Source organism: Caretta caretta, chromosome 7, assembly GCF_965140235.1.
Source record: "Caretta caretta isolate rCarCar2 chromosome 7, rCarCar1.hap1, whole genome shotgun sequence".
In the NCBI taxonomy this organism is placed as follows: Eukaryota; Metazoa; Chordata; order Testudines; family Cheloniidae; genus Caretta; species Caretta caretta.
In genome coordinates, this window is record NC_134212.1 from 30,616,611 (window position 1) to 30,633,500 (window position 16,890).

The 16,890-nt window shown below is 46.9% G+C and overlaps 1 protein-coding gene across 10 annotated transcripts in view; it reads right to left on the bottom strand.

Moving 5' to 3' along the window:
- The window catches only part of PC (pyruvate carboxylase), a 240,206-nt gene that overhangs the window by 166,599 nt on the left and 56,717 nt on the right, over window positions 1-16,890 (bottom strand). For 4 of the 10 annotated variants that reach the window (XM_075130380.1, XM_075130381.1, XM_075130383.1 and 1 more), the window contains one exon: window positions 10,848-11,052. The exons of the other annotated variants lie outside the window; for them this stretch is intronic. The gene's annotated coding sequence lies outside the window, so the exon portion shown is untranslated. The remainder of the gene's footprint in view (window positions 1-10,847; window positions 11,053-16,890) is intronic. 10 annotated transcript variants of the gene reach the window in all.

Below are 16,890 nucleotides of genomic sequence, written 5' to 3' on the forward strand. Positions count from 1 at the left end.
CCTTTGTTCCTATATGTTACCCTGTGTCTACATGAGAATGCGGCTACAACTGGTTTTTCCAGCAGAAAATGGCCCCAGGCCCTGCACCCACTGTCTAGTGAGGATTTATTTCGTGCCATACCATGGAATCATTAAACCTCTTTAGAAGCAACCTAAGGACAAGTGAAGGAAAGCATTAAACTTTTAGAAGTAACTTAGCTCTGCTCAGGACACAGCTGCTGTCAAAAAAAGCCAGCAAGAGATTAGGATGCAGAAGGAACAGGATGGAGAATAATACAGAGAATCCAGCCTAGTCCTTTGCTATCGCAGGCAGCCCCAGCAGAGAATCCCAGTCAGAAGTGTATCCAACTCCATCTTCAGACTAGTGTTTGCCCGCACTGCTCCTATGGGAAGGCTGCTCCAAAACCTCCTGCCTCCTCCTCAGCTCCAGCCTCAATTGATTCCTGACCAGTTTATCCTCATTTGTTCTTGTGCCAACTTTGTCCTTTAGCTTCAACAGCTCTTTTCCCTCCCTGGGATTCAGTCTCTGCTGGTAAGATCAGTTCTCCATTCCCCTGAACAGCTGTGACACTTGTTACTCAAGGGGTACAGGGTGAAGCAGTACTGTCTGCTCATAGTGCGAGCGAGCCCTGTCTGTGCCCACCAGGGCAAACTCGCCCCAAACTACTGGCTCCTGGCAACACAAGCGCCCCCACTCCAGGCTCCGCAAGCCCCCTCTTCCCTCTGCAGGCAAGCAATTTGCACACCCCAGACCTTAGACTCCCTGAGTCCTTGGGGGCAGAGCAGAGATAAGCTGTGGCTAACTCTGTGGAGATAGTTCTCCCCAGAGCTCTGGGGCACAGGTCCCTCCAAACCTGTCTGTACACCCCCCTGCGTTACAGTCAAGTGCACAGTCCCTCAACTTCTGAACCACACAGATTCGCTGCCTCCCATTCCCTGGCTTCACCTCAGTGCAATGCTCTCCAGAGCTCTCAGCACTTAGGGATGTCAATGGTCAAAGCAAAGACACGTTTTATTTGACTAAGCTCAAGCCTGAAGATAAAGATCCAAACTGAAGCAAGTATAAGGACTGGAAACGTGGTAACAAATCAAAGAAAAATATAAAACGCAGTCTTGAGGTTGTACTTCGTAACCAGTCTGCTTCTCTGCCAGTGGTCAGTCCATACATTTGAGAGAGCTGGGACTCACTTCCTGTGAGACATGCTGGCAGGGTATCATCTCAGTAACGGATAACATTTTAAACCCTTCTTTCTCCTATTATACAGTTCCAGACCTTTTGCCTCTTTTCATAACCAGGCCACTTGGTTAACCACAGTTTGCCCCATTGGCCCCCTATTCAAGATCTTTTTCTTGGGCTCTTTTGTGTTTTGTAAAGGCCCAGGCCTGCACCTTATCTAGACTGCGAACACTTGGCTGGGCCAAAGATGTCCATTGTTCCGACTCTAGACTGGCTGAGGTCTGAGAACCACCCCACCCCAGGTGATCAGTTTCACCTCCGGCAGCATCAGAACATGATATTCTACATGTTACATAACTCTTAAAACATTCTCTGTACATATATCCTGCAATAACCATGACAACCAGCGAGTTGTTCGCTTTCAGCAGAGACCACATATGGCCCCCTGGGTTGAAATATCATGAAGATGGCAATCACAGGAAACACGCCCATCTGGGCACATCTAGACAAGTCCTTGGGTATAGACTCATAACTGTACCCCTGCTCTGTTGCCAACATGGGGCACCTGGGTCACATCAGCCTAGGAGCCCTTCTCGGCACCTGGGCCAGTTTGGATTCATTAGGAGAAAGGAGAAAGGAAATGTTTCAATCATTCCCTCTTGATAATTTCGACATCATTGACAATCCTGTGAAACATTTCGATTTTGTTGAATCAGTATTTTCCAACAGAAAAACGTTCCGCCGGGAAATTTTCAACCCACTCTCGCATTAGCAAACCTCAAGTGAGCAATCAGTAAACTCAGTAACTCGTGACTTTCTGTCCTAACCTACTCCCTGGTGCAGACGCAGGTTAAGCCATGCCTGGCATGGAGGATACAATAACATCTGCAGAACCTCTGATGGAAGATGCCAAAGTATTAATATTCAATCAAGTGCCTGAGCCATATTTTATTCTAACCACTCCTCCTGTCATGCTGCTTTGACTGGAAGAGCTGCAGAAGGAAATGAGACACGAGCTAATCAGCCATTCTGTTAGGGTAGGTGAAAGCAATTTGTACAGACAGTTCTCTGCATCATACACATGCAGCCTTCCCCCACTCTGCCTGGGAAATAAAGTTGACATCAGATACCGTGCTGATCAGTGTAGGCCCAAGGCTCTTTGGGGAAAGAGCTGTCCTTTTGTTCTGTGTTTGTACAGCACCTAGCGCACCAGGCTCCTGGTCCATGACTATGGCTCCTAAGCACTACTCCAAGCAATAGCATTAGCAGATAAGAGACCTACAACCACACTTCTGACACGGATTTAGCTCTGCATCAGAGTTGGTCCTGGGAACTGTATTCCCAGCTACCCTAGCAAAAAAAAAAAAAAAAAAAAGTAATGAAAAGAATTCCCCCAAACCTGAAATTCCATCCAATTTTTTCATTGATTATTTTATTATTATTATTTAATTTTGGGCAGCTGAAACCCAAACATTGTTTTTGGCAACCAAACCAATTCGGCTAAAAGCTAGAAACATTTGGGACAAAAACATGACAATGCACACAAACAGGAATAAATCAGGGGCAGAGGGCTTTTAATCACTGTTTAAACCTGGTTAGCACCCGTTTAACTTTAGGGGGCAAAGCTCTTTGGTTACCATTCAGAACCCACTGCCTCATGAGCTGATGAACTGGGAGTTTTCTCCATCCCTGGTCTCGTTCTTCCCAGAGTCCTCCAGCAAAACCAGAAGAACAGACTTTCCAAGGTGACAAACAAGCAAAAACAAACCCTTTCAGGTTTTGCATTATATGGCATAAAAATGGCATAAAAAGCTATTTTGGCTGGTTACTGGGAATGGGCGACAGGGGATGATCACTTGATGGTTACCTGTCCTGTTCATTCCCTCTGGGGCACCTGGCATTGGCCACTGTCACAGACAGGATACCAGGTTAGATGGACCATTAGTCTGACCCAGTGTGGCCGTTCTTATGTACAATTCTGGGGGAAAAAACTGCCTTTTTTGGGGGGTAAGATGTTATCAACAAATAAAAGTAATTTTCCATCAAAAAACAAACATACATTTGGATGGAAAAATTTTGAGTGACTCTACTTGGGACTCTTTGAACGTGAATGAAAATGCTAGAGGCACAAACAGTTGTCCAGACACATTAGGGATGGACTGGGAGAACTATGGAAAGTTGAGTCTTCAGCCAGCTGGGAATGTTTGCTAACCCATTTTTTCCATCAAAAAAAGCCAATTAATTGAAATCGAAACAGGGTAAAATTCAACAAATTTTCTGCCTCAAAGAATTTTGCAAAGAAGTTCTGAAATTGTTGAAGTGTGACATTTTCAAATTGGAAGGCTTAGGTTTTTCAAGTCAAAAAGGCTTTCAATTTACTAAAATTTTGAAACGAAGACAAAAAACGTTAAAGAAGAAAAGGTCAAAATCAGAATGAAACCTCTTGGAATTATCTGAATGGTTTGACTGACTCAAATTGATTTTTTTAATATTCGGTTTGTGAAGTTTTCAACTTTTTGTCTCAATGCAGGTTGGGAAAATCATTTCCTGGCCAGCTCCAGTTGAGATCCTACTTAAAGAAAATACAACCAAAGCAATCCCCACACCACATCCCATCCTACAACTTAGTCATGTGATCATGGTGCGTGGTACCTTCATAAAAGGATCCACCCTCCACTTTCTTACAGCCACTGTGTCATTACTGATTTCTGAGTCAACACCCATTGAAACTGGCTCAGAGCCGTTGTTTCAGGCTCTCTGCAAACTCAGCTGTTCTTCACAACCATAACAGCTAGAGACCAAGGCCTTGTCTGCACAAATACTTTTGGCCAAGCTTGCCAAATCTAACACTCAATTTGATGGCATTTCTTTGTCTGTCTGTAACATGATAACTGGACCACCAAATCCAATCAATCAATTCCCAATTTCTGGGACTGTGCTAGTCTGGTATGGACACAGGAGGACCCTGGAATGCAGGCAAGGGGAAAATGGGGGTCAGACACGATGGGGAGTACACAAAGTCCTTGACATGAGGGAAAGGAGTGGGGATACCCTAAAAGAAAGGGGGATGGGAGGGTGGCACCCAGGGAACTTGAATGAGTGTGTGTGTTTGGGGGATGGAAACAGAGGGACTCAAGAAGCTTCTGATATGTGCAGTGAGCTCTGCTGACAGAAGCTATGAAGTGTGTTCCCCTCTACTCATATGGATATAATCCCATTGATTGCAGGGGTGATTTTTTGACTGATCTAGTACAACCCCTACTGTGGATGCAGTTATACCAACGTAAAGGCACCTTGTCCCAGTACGGCTCATTCCCTTTCCTGAACAGGCAACAGCTATACTAATGTAAGGACTTTTATACCAACTCCCTGAGTCCTCAGGAGCAGAGCAGAGCACAGTCATACTGCTTTCACTAGACCCAAGTTGTTAAAGTGGTATTTGGTGGGTGTTGTCAAATGAAAACTGCGATTCATGGATTCTAAGGCCAGAAGGGCTAACTGGGATAATCTAATTGGACCTCCTACAAAACACAGGCCATAAAACAGCCCTGAATTAATTCCTGGTTGAACCAGAGCAGATCTTTCAGAAAAACATCTAATCTTGATTTTAAAATTGCCAGTGATGGAGAATCCACCAGAGCCCTTGGGAAGCTATTCCAATGGTTAATTCCCCTCGCTGGTGAACATTTATGACTTATTCACGTGTGACTTTGTCTAGCTTCAGCGACCAGCCATTGGATCCTGTTAGAACTTTGTTAATTTCTGATCCCCATCTAGGTATTTAGAGACTGTGGTCAAGTGACCCACCCCCTTACCCTTCTCTTTGCTAAGCTAAACAGATTCAGCTCCTGCTAGGGTAACCAGACGACAAGAACAAAATATCAGGACACATGGAGGGGAGCCACAGGCTCCCCCCCCCCCCCCCCCGACCAAGGCTGGCTCTACATTTTTTGCCGCTCCAAGCCAAAAAAAAAAAAAAAGAAAAAAAAGCCAGAGTGCCACCGAAGCAAAATATCAGGACAAATGGCGTCCCGACCATACATCGGTCAGGTCGTGGGACAAACAACTAAATATCGGGACGTCTGGTCACCCTAGCTCCTGCAGTCTATCACTGTAAGGAATGTTTTCTGGAGAAAAATTGAGATGTCACCAAGCCAGAGCCTCATGCCCCTCCACACTTTGGAAAACACGCAGAGCTGATTATTTATCCATGAAATGAATGCTAGGATACACCGACACACAGACACCCCAGTAATCAATTCTCTACTTCCCCTCATTCAGAGAGGGAACGAAGATTAATTCTGTTGAAGCATTGGCAGGTAATGCCACAAGAATCAGATAGAGACACAAGATTAGTGGAGAACACTGAAGAGAGAGAGATTTAAAAGGTTTTAAGAGATATTTAAAGGGCAGCTGACATCCCCTTGGAAGGACTGGACCTGTGCCATTCTACTGGGAGAAAATGCAGCACAGATTAAGATAATATTTAGCATATTATTACTTATGTGTATTATGGTAACACATAGGAGCTAGCTGAGATTGCAGTCCCTGTCATGCAAGATGCCGCACAGACCCTGACCAAGATCAAGGTTCCCATCGTGCCAGGCCCTGCACAGACCCCCCCGCCCCAACCAAGACTGGGGCCCCTGTCATGATAGGCACTGCATAGCTGCACAGTGAGAGATTTACCCCCAAAGAGTTCACAGTCTAAAAGGAGGAAGGGTGGCAGGGGAAACAGACATCGAGAGCAGAAGGGACTTGAGCCAGGAATAGAACCCAGGAGTCCTGAGTGGCAGTCCAGTGCCTTAACCACTAGATAACACTGCCTCCCATATATCCTTGGGTGTAATCATTTCCCTCTAATGAAATTGTGCAAACACTAGCTAACGCTAGCTTAATTGGATCAAAGCTCCTGAAAGCAAACTATCTTCTTTGAAAGGCAATCACTTCTCACAGGGTTCAATTCTTATTACTATAAGCAACTTTTACTGGTTAATACAATCACCAGGCTATTTTGCAGATTGCAAACAGGGAGCTCATTCCACAGCAGAGCAGCAAGTAAGGTTTAGGGTTAAACCATGTCAAACAAACACCGCCCTGCCTTTAATTCAATCACTGAGTAATCTGATCAGAACCCAAACCATGTGTATTAGAGGGGCAGGGTCAACTTGTAAATCTCATCAATTTCAGGAGCAATGAGTTAAGACACATCAGCCCTCCACCACTTTGTGTTCTGTTTTGATTTTCTTGCTTTAAGGCTGATGCTTCTCAAAAGAGCCTGAGGGATTTGGAGACTCAATCCTCATTAAAATCAAAAGCAAATCGGACAGTCCAATTATTCAGCTTTGAAAATCTAAGACGCAATATATTGTTCCTGTGTCATCGTGTGGAACACCAGCACAGGGACAACCGTGAACATGACCATCCACAAGGTGCTGCCAAAGGAAATTAAGCTCTGGCCTGGGTTCTGTCAGCCGAGGTGATCAGAATGCTCCCTTCCAGCCTTGAAATTTGTGACTCTATAATTTAGGGAAAATTACTTTCCTTCTAATCTGCTGACAACAGAAGGCAATAGATTCAGACAAGAGTGTTGTGGCTGTGTGCCCCTAAATAACTTCCGCAGCTATTGTGATCGATTGCTAGCACCGGAGGTTGGCACTATTAATGATACTTTAGGCTCTGACTGAGATTGGATCCCCTTTGTGCCGGCATGACACAGGCCCCAGCTGAGATCAGGGCCACGTTTTGCCAAGTGCTGCACAGACCCTGACTGAGCCTGGGCCCCATTGTGCTCCATGAGTACACAGCGAGACACAGTCTCTGCCCTCACAAGCTACCCCGGTCTCCAGAAACAAAGTCTGGGAGGGAAAACTGAGGCACAGAAAGGGGAAGGCATTTGCCCAAGCTGGCCCAAGAATCTCGTGTCTCAGGACAGACAAGAAGGGGGGCGGGAACAGAGGCACCAAGAAGGGAAAGGACTTGCCCAGGGTCACTTTTGCCAGAAGCTGGGAATGGGCAACAGGGGATGATCACTTGCTGATTACCTGTTCTGTTCATTCCCTTTGGGGCACCTGGCTTTGGCCACTGTCAGTAGACAGGTTACTGGGCTAGATGGACCTGTGGTCTGTCTCAGTAAGGCTGTTCTTATGTAGGGTCAGTGGAGCTGGGACCAGAACCCAGGAGTCCTGAGTACACTGGATCATACTGTTTCCCAAGTTGTGTTGCTTCCCCCTAGTGGTCCCCTGGTTTAAGCGCTTCATTCTCAGGTGTTGAAGAGACTTGATCACAGTCATATTAAAAAGCTAGGCACTGTGGGAGGTTCTCCCTAATATTTGCCATGAGTCACTGACGGTTCTCTAAGTTGATCATAAACAAGCCACAGAGCTATTTTACTGGGCACTCACCCATAAAGAAGCCCTGTGTCCACACACAGCAAACAGAGGCACAAGGCATGTTGTACAAGCTTCGCTGAAACACTTAGTTTATAGCTATCAGAAGCCAAAGTACACACAGATTTGAAAGGAAGGGATTGTAGTTAAGTGCCCGGTACGGCAGGGCCCCCAATCTTGGCCAGGGCCCAGGCAGCGCCTGGCGCAACAGGGGCCCTGGTCCATGACTAGGGTTCCTAGACTCTAGTGGAATACAAATAATTATTAGTATTTTAGAAAGCGTGCCATGGGGCCCAGTGGCCTAAGGATAGCCCTGTCTCAGATGTTTTATAAGCCCCTTGAAACAAAACCTTGTGCCCAGGCTGGATTGGTGGAGGTGGTGGGATGGGAAGGGGGTTTTACCTTTACACTGATTCTACTGCAGCCACTAGTATGCTGCCGGACGCTGGAACAGTATTAATCTCAAACCAGCTCTGCAGCTAATTCCTTTATATTGCTGCATTAGGAGGCAGGAGACCTGCTACATTCCTGACATGCCTGTTAGGTGGCACAAATAAGAGGCTGATCATTGCACAACAGTCAATATCCCAGGCCCCACTCAAAAGGCAGCATGGTCTAGTGGATGGGCACAGAGCTAGAAGCCTGGACACTGGGTTCTGTTCCCAGCTCTGCTACTAGCCTTGGGCAAATACCTTCAGCCCGCAGGTTCGCCCATTGTCTATTCATGTAGTGAGCTCTTCAGGCCAGAGACTGGCTCTCTCTGTGCAGCACCTGGCACAAAGTGGCCCCAGTCTTGGTTAATGGCCTCTAGGCACCAGAGGAATACAAATTAGTAACAGTTCCCCCAGCAGTTCCCATGCTGTATGTCTTCAAATGGGTGCCTTCAAAGATGCATTGCTACAGCCTGCGTTCCAGTCCATAGCCCCCCTCCTAACTGCGGCTGACAGCTGTGTACTCTGTAGAAGACAGCCACTGGTAAACACAGCAGCTTGTGGCACACGGCATTCGCTTCAGAAACACAAGAGTAGATGTAATTGGTGGTTATTTGTATTCCAGTACTGCTAGTGGCCCTGACAGGGGCCCCCACTGTGCCGGGCGCTGCACAGACCCCGACCGAGACCAGAGTAAGCTGTCCCAGAACAAGGTATTAGGTCTCCTGCAATCTGCAAGGCCCAAACCAAAACAGAACTTGAACTCAATGGCTGCAGCATGGGTCAAAGGGCAAAGCATGAATGGTTAGTACAGAAATGTGTTTTCATCTTGTTAGGAACTAAGGTCCTGTCAAAAGAGTCCTCTGCTATCAGAAATCTCCTCCTTGCGGGGGTACTTATAGACCAGGATCAAACCACCTCTTAGCTTTGTCTTGGATAACCTAAATAGACTGTGCTCCTTTAGTCTCTGGCCTATTATTGTGCTATAGTTATGCAGGTCCATTTCCTCGTGTAGACGAGTCCTCACTTTGTTTTCCAAACCACGTATCATCCTTGTGGCTCTTCGCAGCCTCTTCAATATTCCACAAAGTGTGGACCCCAGAACCAGGCACAGAACCCAGTCCTGGCCTCCCCAGTGCTGCATACCTCCTCACTTGGGATTTCAGGTTATTCTTCAAACAACAAAGCTTGGTTTGTTCAAAATGGTAGTGACTGAAAAGCACCAACCTACCACTCTCTCTCTCTCTCACACACATACAGTCCTCCTTAACATCTAAGATGCTATTATCCCCATTGTACAGACAGGCAGGCAAACTGAGGCAGAGACAAGCTAAATTACTTGACCAAGGTCACACAGCAAATCTGTGGCAGAGCAGGGAACTGAACCCAGGTCAGCCAAGTCCCAGCTGCTGGACCATCCTTCCACTTCAGAATAACATTTTCAGCTACCAAACATGAGCCAACAAACAGAAAAACAGAGTAAAGACGGAAAGGCAGCCAAGTGGATCAGCAAGTCACTCCGTACTCCCCTCCATAGAGTTTCCCTTTAGTTAGGTTGACCTAGAGCTTCCTCTAATGACATTTTTCAATGACCTTTTCCTGCTTTCTTGAGCCCTGCTTAAAATTTGCAAATCATTCGCCCTCGAAATGGCTTTCTAGCATACACATTTCTTTAAAGGCCTTGTGCGGGCTAGGAAGAGTGCTGGGCTTCGCTAACACATGCTAGCTAAACCCCAGTTACAGCCTCTGCTAGGGAAAGAGGTTAGCACCTAGAGCGAGATTTTAGGCGACAACCCGACCAGTCACACTTGAGATAAAAGATTTTAACCTTACATCTGCCGGAGAAGAAAGGCTGAGGTTCGGCTGGGTTTAGCTAGCATATGTTAGCAAAGCAGATCTAAACTTGACCTGTCAGCCTAGTCAAGGCAAGGCCTTGTCAATGCAAATTTACAGGCACGTTTTGCATGTTGCGAAGGCCCAAGCATCTCCAAAGGAAATCAAAGCGTGCTAAGTTCCACAACGCAACAACCCGCCCGCCGGCAGATGCCTCTTACCTCTGCCAAGGCTGCAAGTTGACCCAACAGCTGAGTTGAACCTTTCTCAATGTGAGAGAGGAAATGCAATCAGCCTGTGGCTCAGAGGTGCACAAAGCTGGTAGACTGCATAGTGGCTAGCCTATTACCTGCCTCCTAGGTAATCCCCTCTCAAAGGAGCTGCTTGGAGGCTGTTTGCAGGAATTCCAGGGCTAATGATTTGCGAGTTTTAAGCAGGGGGCTGAAGAGGCCACTGGAGCAGTAAAGGACACCCAGAGATTGCATCAGGCTAGAGGAAGCTCCAAGTCAACCTAGCTACAAGGAAACTATATGAAGGGGCGTTCCAACAAATTGTGTGAATTTAAAGCAGATTAACTATTCGGGATTAGCTCCCTGTGTGGACTGTTCTTACTCTGAATTAGTTTAAACAACTCCCAATGACTAATAATGAATCAATCGGACACAGCAGCCCCACCCTGCAGCAATGGCGGCAGGGACTCTGGGAGCTGGTAGAGCTCCGTGCCAGTTCTCCTCAAGATAACACACGAAAAGGAGCAGCGTGGCCGCGCAGTACAAGCAGCGGCCTGGGCTCGCCACCCGAGTACACATCACCCAACCCCTTGGGTGCCTACCTGAGTGGCTACCCTGAACTGCCGCCCGTGCAGCCACAGCCACGGCCATGTGGCTACTTTTAGCACAGCTAGTACTTGACAGTCTACGCACGTGGGGAAGCACACTCCCAGCCGCAGAGGACACAAACTCTCAGTGAGTCAGGGCAGACTGACATTAATTCACTTAGTTACAAGCTAATAGTTACCTTTATCTCCCGGTGAAAGACTGTATATTTCAATCATGGCTGATTACACCTAGCAGATCACTCACTGTATTTTTCTAACATCTGCCTTTTTTTTTTTCCTCTCCTCTTCGTTTCTATTCCTCCTGCTTCTGTGAAGTCTCTCTAGAAGGATCCCTCACCCTGCCACTCGTCTCCTCTAGACCTCTCTTTCTATCCATCTTCGTTCCTAAAACAGAAAGACACAATGATTTTTTTTGTAATTTCATTTAACATGTGGTTGGGGTGACCCATTTGTATACCCTTCCCGTCTGCATTACTATAATTGATCGGAAAAAAACAATGACATTTTCCCCTCAAGGAACTTTGGACAAGAAAGTCTTTACATAACTTCACAGATTCTAAGGCCAGAAGGAACCATTAGGTCAACTGGTCTGACCTCCTGCATACCACAGGTCATTTATTTTCACCCTGATACCCATCTATTAAGCCCAAACATTTTAGTTAGACTAGTCTCCTGAGGACTGAAATGCTTTAAAGAGGGGGAGGGGGGAAATCTGGTCTACCTACGCGAAGTTCCGAACCAATTCAAAATAAACATTTGGGTGTCAACTCCCGTTTTTGTTTGTTTTGTTTTTTAAAAAAGACCACCACCAAATTTAGTATTGCATGTTAATGCTGAATTGTAACTTTGCCTTAATAAAAAGTTATGCAGACCAACATTTTAAGTCAACGTGAAAGAAACCTTGTTTCTAGTCACCATTTTGATTATAGCATCATTTCATTTTTGGGGAGGTTTCAACAAAACCCAAAGCATTTTAAGTCAAAATTATTTTCTCTACTTGACATTTCAACCAGATAGTGTCATTTTGTGTTAGGAGGATTTTTAATGGAAAAATGAAAGGACATTTTCAGTCAAAATTTGTACTATAAATCATTTTGTTTCAGCGTTGTTGCTGCTGGGTTTTGGTTTTTTTGGGTTGTTTGTTTGTTTATTGGTGTTTTGGTTTCAACCATAATGACATTTTACATCAAAAAAACTTGCTTCTACTCAACATTTCGATTAACGTGTTATTTCAAGGGTCTGTGGTTTTTAAAAACAAACGCACCTAAATGGAATTTAAGTCAAACCAAAATAACAATTCTCCTTTCAACTGAAGTGTAACATTTTCATTTGCTTTTAATTAACGTTTTTAAAAAACAAAATGAGATTTTTAAGGCAAAACTAATGTTTTTCTTTTCAAATCTTGACTTGTTTGGTTTCCCCTGTGGGGAATTTCATTTCATTTTTCATTCAAATTGACATTTCCTGTGAAAAGTGTCCAATTTTGATTGTTCAGCAAAAAAGCTTTCCACAGGAAAAAATTCTGATTAACTCTTTCGTGCTCCTGGTAATGCAGCGTGATTCTTTGTCTCCCTCTAGTGGCCAAAGTATGTATATAAGCTAGAGCCTCTGAGCTAATGGATCTGGTTCTTTGACTAAGTGGTTCAACTGTTTCCAGACTGCAAGTCCTTTTTTCCCATGCCAGGGGTCCATTCAACCAGGACTCTCTCCTTTTTGAGGGCACAACCCACAGGTTTCAAATCTCTACTTTAAAATCCAACTCATGCTTTAAGATCCAGTTGGTCCCAGGTTCACTCAACCAGGGGCATTGTTACAATGGGTTCTTTCTTCCTTCCGTGTAACCATCACCCCCCGGAGAACTGGCAGCCCCCTTCCTATCACTTTCAGTGGGTTTGTTAGGAGTCCCTGTTTGGCCCTATAATAGGAAGTTGGTGAACTATTCTGACGCAGGAGCTAGAATAGACTCCAGCTCACCGTGCCACAGCTGAATGGTACAGAGAAACTTCAGGGCTCAAACCAGCACAGCTGACACCAATGCATCCTTTCACATCATTTTGAAAAGTAGATTGTCCCTTTAAATTCAGAGCAGTTGTAACTTGGGTTCCTCATGCTCCCATTCTCCTCTAGGGGCCAGGCTCCCTGGCCAGACTACCCCCACCCGCATGATGCCCCATGGCCATGGACTCCCATGGTGTACTGCCTCCCCTCTCCAAGAGGGGGAACCATGGTACATCATGGGAGATGTAGTCTGACCAGCGTGCTCAGCCTATAGAGGAGAACTGGAACATGAGACATATGAACTACAGCTCCCATGAGGCATCATGACAATATTTCAATAGCGATTTTCAGTCTTAGAATTTTCACCAAGAAAAGGGAGAATTTCCCACAGGACCCCTCCCCCACTTGCCAATTTTCTAGTCTCTTCACTGGCTCAAAGTACAGGCATGCATTAGGAGCATTGGAGCAAGCTAAGCATGGCTCTGCTGAGCTTAGAAGGGCATGGGAAAGGACCCAGTTACCCTAGTGAGTGAGCACAAGTTGCACTGCTGGATGGCTGTATTAAACGGGCAGCGCTTTCCTGCCCTGCAAACTGGATGAGGAGTCACTAATCTACCCCTTGGCCCTGAGCACTGAAGAAAATTAAAGAGGGCTAACTTCTGACCTTTGCTGAGTGGGTCAAACACAGCGGGTGGCTTGAACCTGATCTCTCGCAGTTTGCTGTTGCCAAGATTCCCTGCTGGCCAGACTCTTTCACCAAGCTGTTGTCGGCAACTGACCCAGAGCAGGGGAGTGGCAATGAGCGGACACTACATTTTTTGCTAGCTAAAATCCTAGTATTAACATGTTTCTATCTTAGATCCTAAAAAAGGGTCCCTCAGCTAAGCCCCTTGCCCACTGTAATTGTACACATGCTCCCCCGCCCTGTGAGGCAGGGAGACGGTGTTATCCTATTTTTACACACGGCAAAACCCAGGCACAGAAAGACTATGGGCTTGTCTAGACCACAAATGCTTTACCAGTGTCACAGAGTGACCGGGCAGTGCTCTGGAGCTACTCCATACAAAACCAGTCAGGACTCTGGGGGAGCCTCCTCCCTCTGAGCACATTGTCACCAGGGCAAGAAGCTTCCACAGCTTCGACCTTCCTGGGTCTCACCTCGGAGCATTCAGCATCCCCTTCCTCCCAGTGTGCTTCCCGCAGCGAGTCCGCCCGGGCGGGGTTCCTGGGGAAGCCAGAGAGCCCTGCACCCCCATCCCCTACAGTCAGCAGGGACTCTCAGCCAGCATGTAGAAACACAAGGGTTTATTAGCTGACAGGAATACAGCGTAGAACAGAGCGTGCTATCACAGAAATCTGTGACTTTCAGCCAAGTTCATCTTGAGGAGTCATGGGCCAGACGGCCTGGACTCCCCCTCTTCCAGTCCCCCAAGCAGAATGCCCAACTTCCAGTGATCGGACCTCCGACACACCCCTTGCTCCTCCTCCTCCTCTTTGGCCTGCTTCCCAGGCAAAAGGTGTCACCTGGTCGCACCCCTCTCCTGGGTCTCAGGTTATGAAGGGCACTGCCACAGCATACGTGCAGTCCACTGGGCAGCCCTATCTGCTCTGAGGGCCTCAGCAAAAATCACACCCAATTCCCACCACTGAAATATTGGTGCAGTACACAGGGAAACGGAGATACACACAGTATTAGTATAGGGCAGTAAGACTCACATGCAACAGAAGATGAGTAAAACCCCACTTCCTCACAACCAGCATAGTTACACCAGGATCACTACGCCAGCAAAGCCGCGTCGTGGAGATGCAGCGTAAGCCAACAGGAGTTCTTCTGCTCTTCTTCACCTCCCTGGATGTTATCTATGCCAACAGAAGCCCTCTTCTGTTGGTATATTTGAGTTTGCCCCGGAGGGTTTGCCAGCCTAGCTCTGTTGGCTAAGGGGGGGCAATCTCTTCACACGCCTAGCCAACATAACTATTCCGACAAAGCTTGGTAGCATAGACTAGGCCCAAGGGACTTGCCCACATACAAAAGCTGGACTTCTGCACCGGTACAGTTAAACCAGGACAATCCTCCAGCTCCAGTGTGTGGACCCAGTTTACGAATATGACAGTGCTTATAAGGGTAGAGCTCACGTCAGTATGTGAAGGGAAGTAAGCCACTTTCTACCACTCTCTGGAGTCCATGGTTGGGGGAGGTGTTAATATTAGAGATGTAAAATGTTAAACGGTTAACCAGTCAACCGGTAAGCATTAGGCTTACCGTTAACCAACCTTAACAGTTTACCCCCTGCACGCCGGCCAGAGGGACCCCAGTCCTGGCCACCCTGGGCCAGCCAACCAGAGGGGCCCCAGCCCTGGCTGCCCCGCGCCAGCTGGAGCAACTTCGGTTAACCAGCTAAACAATATCATTTTAATCGTTTAAACAGTTAACTTTTTAAACGATATGTACATCCCTAGTTAATATTGCATTGCTTCGAGACTGACACAGAGGTGAGCCTGCAGAATCACAGAGCCCTGGTCTACACTAGGACTTTAGGTCGAATTTAGCAGCATTAAATCGATGTAAACCTGCACCCGTCCACACGATGAAGCCCTTTATTTCGACTTAAAGGGCTCTTAAAATCGATTTCCTTACTCCACCCCTGACAAGTGGATTAGCGCTTAAATTGGCCTTGCCGGCTCGAATTTGGGGTACTGTGGACACAATTCGATGGTATTGGCCTCCGGGAGCTATCCCAGAGTGCTCCATTGTGACCGCTCTGGACAGCACTCTCAACTCAGATGCACTGGCCAGGTAGACAGGAAAAGAACCGCGAACTTTTGAATCCCATTTCCTGTTTGGCCAGCGTGGCAAGCTGCAGGTGACCATGCAGAGCTCATCAGCAGAGGTGACCATGATGGAGTCCCAGAGTCGCAAAAGAGCTCCAGCATGGACCGAACGGGAAGTACGGGATCTGATCGCTGTTTGGGGAGAGGAATCCATGCTATCAGAACTCCGTTCCAGTTTTCAAAATGCCAAAACCTTTGTCAAAATCTCCCAGGGCATGAAGGACAGAGGCCATAACAGGGACCCGAAGCAGTGCCGCGTGAAACTGAAGGAGCTGAGGCAAGCCTACCAGAAAACCAGAGAGGCGAACGGCCGCTCCGGGTCAGAGCCCCAAACATGCCGCTTCTATGATGAGCTGCATGCCATTTTAGGGGGTTCAGCCACCGCTACCCCAGCCGTGTTGTTTGACTCCTTCAATGGAGATGGAGGCAATAAGGAAGCAGGTTTTGGGGATGATGATGATGATGAGGTTGTAGATAGCTCAGAGCAAGCAAGCGGAGAAACCGGTTTTCCCGACAGCCAGGAACTGTTTCTCACCCTGGACCTGGAGCCAGTAGCCCCCGAACCCACCCAAGGCTGCCTCCTGGACCCAGCAGGTGGAGAAGGGACCTCTGGTGAGTGTACCTTTTAAAATACTATACATGGTTTAAAAGCAAGCATGTGAAAGGATTACTTTGCCCTGGCATTTGCGGTTCTCCTGGATGTACTCCCAAAGCCTTTGCAAAAGGTTTCTGGGGAGGGCAGCCTTATTGCATCGTTCATGGTAGGACACTTTACCACTCCAGGCCAGTAACACGTACTCGGGAATCATTGTAGAACAAAGCATTGCAGTGTATGTTTGCTGGCATTCAAACAACATCCGTTTTTTATCTCTCTGTTATCCTCAGGAGAGTGAGATATAATTCATGGTCACCTGGTTGAAATAGAGTGCTTTTCTTCAGGGGACACTCAGAGGAGCCCATTCCTGCTGGGCTGTTTGCCTGTGGCTAAACAGAAATGTTCCCCGCTGTTAGCCACGGGGAGGGGGGAGGGTTGAGGGGGTAGCCATGCGGTGGGGGGAAGCAAAATGCGACCTTGTAACAAAAGCACATGTGCTATGTATGTAATGTTAACAGCAAGGTTTACCCTGAAAGAGTGTAGCCACTGTTTTATAAAATGTGTCTTTTTAAATACCGCTGTCCCTTTTTTTTTCTCCACCAGCTGCATGTGTTTCAATGATCACAGGATCTTCTCCTTCCCAGAGGCTAGTGAAGCTTAGAAAGAAAAAAAAACGCACTCGCGATGAAATGTTCTCCGAGTTCATGCTGTCCTCCCACACTGACAGAGCACAGACGAATGCGTGGAGGCAAATAATGTCAGAGTGCAGGAAAGCACAAAATGACTGGGAGGAGAGG